The sequence below is a fragment of the Myotis myotis genome, unplaced genomic scaffold (genome assembly GCF_014108235.1).
Source record: "Myotis myotis isolate mMyoMyo1 unplaced genomic scaffold, mMyoMyo1.p scaffold_m19_p_2, whole genome shotgun sequence".
NCBI lineage: Eukaryota > Metazoa > Chordata > Mammalia > Chiroptera > Vespertilionidae > Myotis > Myotis myotis.
Genome location: NW_023416324.1, coordinates 134,594,602 through 134,600,954, shown reverse-complemented (window position 1 = coordinate 134,600,954; position 6,353 = coordinate 134,594,602). Strand labels below are relative to the sequence as shown.

At 44.7% G+C, this 6,353-nt stretch overlaps 1 pseudogene; it reads right to left on the bottom strand.

Moving 5' to 3' along the window:
* Positions 1 to 3,508: 3,508 nt before the first annotated feature.
* Positions 3,509 to 5,159, bottom strand: LOC118675685 (annotated as a pseudogene).
* Positions 5,160 to 6,353: the final 1,194 nt, after the last annotated feature.

The following is a 6,353-nucleotide window of genomic DNA, read 5'->3' as shown; positions in this document are numbered from 1 at the left end:
AATGGAAGGAATAGAATACTAACATCATGTTAATTTAGAAAATAAGCTTTGGGAGAGAGTAGGTAGTTTCATCCTCAAGCTATTATTGTACCCATCATTTCTTCACTGTTTCACTATTTTCCTAATATGCCTGAATTATTCTTATTGTTATAGTTGAAACTGACATGAACTCACATTTTACAGGGCCTGAGGCCTATATAATTTTGCCAGCTCTCTTTTGGAAAAAGAATACAAAATTATGGAAAATAAAAAATTCACATGGCTTTGAAAGTTGCCTTTACCAGTAATATTTATACTGTGAAACCAAAATGTGGGGTATTGAGTCCAAGTTCGTTTTCTCACTAAATCAAAGAACAAAGTCGTGGACAAAATGCATTAGTAGAACTGGTTTATTGAGAGCATCCATGCTATTTAGTCTATTAGTCCACGTGTAGAGTACCACATGGTCAGAAGCCCTGTGAGCGCAGGCATGTGCTCCCCTGCACAGGAATGTCAGGAGCCCATTGTGTGTAGGGAGAAGGGGGAGGGTGAGAGGATGTGTGCATCTTTTAATTTAGGGGGTGGATACAGCCTTGCTAGCTCCTAATTGGTCTTTTAAAATAATTCTGACTTAATAACATTTTTGGGATTGGTTATATGCCTCAGTGTCTTGTGATTGGTTATCTGAAAGCTGCCGGTCTTGGGAACATTCATACATTTTAAAGTTTGTCTCCTGCATCTTCCCTTACTTCCCCACCCAGTTGGGGTGCCTTAGTAACTCCACCTAGTTGGGTTCCCCAGTTTTATTCCCCCTCCCATGGTCCCAGTCCCTGTCTACCTGGCTTCCCTCTGTCTCCTCACTTGGAGTGATACTTTTACTACATTATTGTCAGGGTAAACCCATTTCTGTAGAATCATATTACAAAACAGTTATATGTCGCACTGGGTTGCAACTTTATAGACATAGGGTGAAAAATTCTACCGGGGAGAATGAAGTATTTAGAAACAGGACCTGTAGTAGCCTTGGTGAAAATTAATTCAAGATAGTACAAAGATGTAGAAAAATTATGGTAAAGCTTGACTATTAGTGCTATAGTCAGAACTCAAAAAGGATGGGAACCAGTTGACAATCAAGTGGCCAGACTTATAGGTCAGGCTGGGCCAGCACTCAAGATAAGAAAATCTCAAAAAAGGTGAAGAAAATAAATTTATTATTTGGGCAAGCACTGTGAGCTGCAGAGATTGAGCAAAGGGAATTAGAAATTCCTTCTAAGACAATCTAATCTCTTTGTGTTCTTCATACACCATTGAGAAGAAGATCTTGATCCTAATGTTAGGCCAACCTCTAGTCTTGATGCCATTATGCTTCATGACAAATAATGAACCAAATTTATATCCTTCGACTTTAATTGGTATTTTCAAAATGTTAGTCTTTTTCATATCACCTTTACAATTTAACTATGTACAAGTATTTCATGTCAGACTGTTTAGTTTTGACTACATCAACTATTTTAGACACAAATATATTTTTTAAAATTTTGTATTATTATTTTTAAAAACATTATCATCTATTATAATTATGCAAAATAAATTTAAATCAAAAAAAGGTTCTAATAATAACAAAGCTTGCTTTGTCTCCTATAAAAGTATAAGTAAGGTGTACAAGACATAATAGGCATATTGACACCTTTGATTTGATCAGAAGATTGATAGATGCTTGAATAATGTTTGTCTTTGTGTTTCAGTTTTTTATTAAATGTATTGCAATATTAGGCAAATGTCCTTCTTTGAAGAAAACACTTAACTCTCATTATCAAGAAATATTGATATGATAAAATTTTAATCTCTCCACAAAATGGTGTATTTCCTTTCATGTTTGTAGCCCGAATGGCAACTAGAGACATGATAATTATATATAGACTAATAAAATAAGCAGCATCAAATTAAAGACATTAATTCTGACATTACTCTTCATTAATGCATTTCTCTGAATATATATCTTTGTCAGGTAGAGGGTAAGAAAAATATGATAATATAGTCCTAATCCTGCTGTTACATAACTGACAGTCAAGAAATACTTATTGTGCATCTATTATGTTGCAAGTATTATTCCGGCATTAGAAATATAGCAAAGAATAAAATTTCTGTCCTCTATATAACATTGGAAAAATTACACTCACTACATAAGTTGACCACAAAATATATTAATCAAACACATTATATAATATAATGCATATAAATATACATATAAATATAATTACATAACTATATACATAATAAATAAAAATGTTAATATAAATGCAGTGATGGATTCCACCCCTGATACTATGTAATATTATCACCATATATTGCTATTGTGAAGATCAATATCTACCCCAGACATTTCTGTAGAATCAACAATATTTTGAACACTGTCTCTTATTAACCCAACATCTAATAATATGATGTGCCAATTGACACCATTTGCAAAATGTTTTTGCTTGTGTGGGGCTAGGAATATTTGCCAACCTTTACTATGATTACTCATCTGGAAAGACAAGAAGTGATTAAATCCATATTTTATTTTTTTTAGTTAAAAGTTTTAATATAGTTTCCAAATACATTTCATTGGACAATCTTACACAAACACTCCAAAACAAACAGGCATTATCTGGTTTTACTTGCCACTAGTTGGCTAAAAAGTAAAGCAGAGAAGTGTGACTAGATCTGCTGGGGGTGAGGTGGGTTGTGTTCCAATGGCTCAAGCATGGGCTGCATATGGTCCACCCAAGGTGTGGGGTGTACAGCTTTGGAGACCAGGCTATATCCCTGCCTATGAGGGTAGGTAGGGCTGGGGAATTTCTTCTGAAATATCAGAGCCCTGTGCTCAGGGACCTTCTTTATAGGCATGTAGTGCCCAGCTAGGCTCTTGGCCATACTCTGGGGTGGGGTGGGCATGACGCCTGCTCCAGTGAATGTTGCCAGTGTTGGTGTGGTGGCCTATTGTCTGAAACCAGTTTTCTGCCCTCTTCAAAGGCCGTGCTAGGGACCCCCTCTGTCTATTGTGGAGGCCCCTGGCCCTGGATGGTCTTGGGGGTGAGTGACATCCAGGGCTGAGCAAAAAATGGCCAACGGCAGGAAGCATGTGTGTGCCCAGGTGCCTGATGATGCGTGACCTACGTGAAAAGGACAAGGAGGAGGGTTAGGGGAATGGGAACCTTCATAGATCCAGTGGCCCTTTTCTAGATAAGTCTCTTCAGGCATCAGGCCTACCTCTCAACACCCCTTGATAGCCTGAAGGAACCTGGGGTAGATAACAAGTGGGGGCTGCCTCCAGCAGTCCTCAGAGCACCCTAGCTCACCATTAAGATCTCAGCACACAAGCTGTGACCATAGGAAGAATGAGAGCACAGGGGCGCCTTAATCTAAAGAACCAAAACCAAACATTTTGGGGGGGGAGGGCAATCTAAAAATATATACCCTGAATCAGACCATGGGAAATGGGAGATAAAGGTAGTAGCAGGACATCCAGCAGGCCCAGTGTTTAAGCTCAAGGGGACAGACCTGGTAGCCTGGGCAGATGGAGGAACCCATGGGCTGGCAGCAGCATGAGAGGGGTGAAGAAACCGGGCGTGCCAGTCCCAGTGAGAAGCTGTGATGTCTTAATGTGCCATTTCAATTCAAAGACCCTCAATCGGCTTCTGAATGGACAGTGCGTATTCAGACTGGCCAACCCAACAGGGCGTGTAGTTCCCCAAGATCTCTCCTCCACGCTGCCAGGGAGGGGCGGGCAGATGGGTGGACAGATGACAAAGCAGCAGACTCCTGGGCAGCCAGCTCCCAGCGCTATGTGCTCCTGGCCTTCTGTCTGCCTGTCCCCTTCATAGTCAGTGCAGCCTCCTATGGCCCCCTTAGGAGCCAACGTCATCGTGGTCACTGTCATCCCCATTGAATGGGGCTGTACTAGGTTTGGGGCAGGTGTTCTGGCTGCACTGGGCCACATACATAGCCCACCTGCATCCATAGAGCTGGCTGAAATCAGAAAGTCCACACCCTGGTCCTCCCTATGCATGGCCATGAAGCAAATGCTCTTCTCACTGGCCTTGTCAATCTGCATCTGGGCCCATAGCTTGGTGTTGATGGTCAGCCGCAGGTTCTCCTCACTAAGGCGGATGAGTGTAATGTCCAGTCATCCGTTGATGCCACGTCGTTGGGTCTGAGCAGTCCTTGTCCAAAGACAAACAGCTTACATTGGATTTGTAATGTGTCGCTCTCCGTCTCCTCCTGTTGATCATTTCCACTTTTTCCAGCAACACTTGTTTTAAGTTGCCTTGGTGTAGGCAGCTGCTGATTCGTCCAGGACTCTTTCTCGGGGGCCTCCTGGGAGTGGCACTGAGTCCCTGACTCGCACCCGAGTTTTCTCTGGTGGTATCCGAAGCGACCTCATTTAATTTAGTGGGGCCAACGTGCTCGCTCACCTTCTGGCCAAATACAAATGCGTTGCAGGTGGCCTCAGCTCTATTGGTTTAGTTTTCTAAACTGGAGCTGATAGGAAACAGCTGGAAGCGGTTCGGTTTCTGAACTGGGGTGTTCGGCATTTCCCCTGTGGGCTGCTTCAGTGTTGTTATTTATTAACTTCGCCCTTCAAGTTCTGCCTAAACACAGACTCTTGCTGTGAAACTTGCTCTTTTTCTCCCAGTTGTCCTCCTCAGAAGTATTGCTAGACTCGTTTCTGGGGATCTCCCTCTTCAGGTGCTGGCACCTTGTCTCTTGGTCTCCGTTTGGGGGGACTGGGAGCCCGGGAGGGGTGGTCCCTGCAGCGGCTGGACGCTGAGCCCGCCGGTGCTGCTGCTGGGAGGCCCTGAGAGGGCCTCTTCTGTGGGGCTGTAGCCCTGCCCTGGAAGCCGGCCCTGCTGTGGCTGCTTGGCTTCTGGCTTGCAGACCTGCGCTGGGTGCCTGGCCATGGATCAGTGTTGGCAGCCTTAAGGGGAACCCACTAATCCTTTCCCCTGGTTCTGAGTCAAAATTGCCTGCAGATGGCTGCAGGAGGTTGATTGGATAAAAACATTGTTTTTTGATGCTGACTGTGAAGGTGGGAATTGGGTGAAAGAGTACCTCCTTTCTTGCTTGACAGGAGGGCAGTGTTTCCACCTTCCCTGCTGGAGCCGCCAGTGGGCCTGTTCATTTGCCAGGTGCAGCATTGTGCTTCCTCAGGCCTCCACAAGGCCCCCCACCCCACCCCCGCCCCCCTGACCTCCATAAGGCTCCCCGCCCCGCCTCCTACAAGCCCCCCCTCCTCCTAGCCTCCCACAAGTCCCGCCCCCCTACCTCCCCCGCTGGCCCCCTCTCGCCTGCTTTCTAGGAGAAACTCCTGTGCATGTGTGCACTTTCCAAGCCAATTTTGAGCCCTGAGATTCACATTTTAATATACCCAAAGCTGATCTTGATATTTTCTACTTCCATCTTCCTTTATCACTCAAGATTCCCTGGAATCTAAGCCCTTAAAGGTAGGAACTCTTACTTATATTTTTACTAGAGACCCAGTGCATGAAATTTGTGCATGGGTGGGGTCCCTGGGGGTGGCCTGTGGAGATCGGGCCCTAGCTCACGCCCCAATCTTGCAGCCCTGAAGCCCCGCCTAGCACCCCACCTTGGCCTGGCACTGCCCGATCACCCTGTCCCCCTGCTGCCATTGCTGGTCACTGTCTGCGTCTGCGGGGTGATGGGAGGGAGGGGGCGAGCCATGCTCACACCTGCCTTGGCCTGGTGCTGCCCGTTCACCTGCTCCACCATCCCGCTGTGGTCCTGCTGTCGGGGCCCATCGGGGCTGGCAACGCCTCCACTGCCGCCCACTGCCACCAGTCGCCGACACCCACCATGTTCTGCACCACCCCCTGGTGGTCAGCACATGTCATAGTGAGCGGTCAAACTCCCAGTTGGTTGAACTCCCAGTCAATGGCCACTTGAAGGGACAAATTGCATATTAGACTTTTATAATATAGGATTACCAATATATAGAAAATAAACTCTTACCACATTGTAGGTCATTAATAATTGTTTTTGAATAGTGGAGTGAAGGAAGTTTGGGCCATATCACGTGAGTGAAATGAAGACTTCACTATGGACAAATAAACTATTTCAGCCTTATTAAACTCCTAATATCCAGGAATGTTAGGAACCAATGGTTTTTCAGATTCAATGTCCACTTCAGAACCCCCAAATTCATGGAGGCACTGTCTTTAAAAATCAGATACTTCACCACTCAAGGCCAGAGTGTTTCCAGAGCACTTGGTAATCAAGCATACTTTTATTTATAGGTTATATTTTATAACATGAAGAGAAAGAAAGATCAAGAGTATGAATCTTAGGTCTCTACAAGAGAACTGATAAGGAAA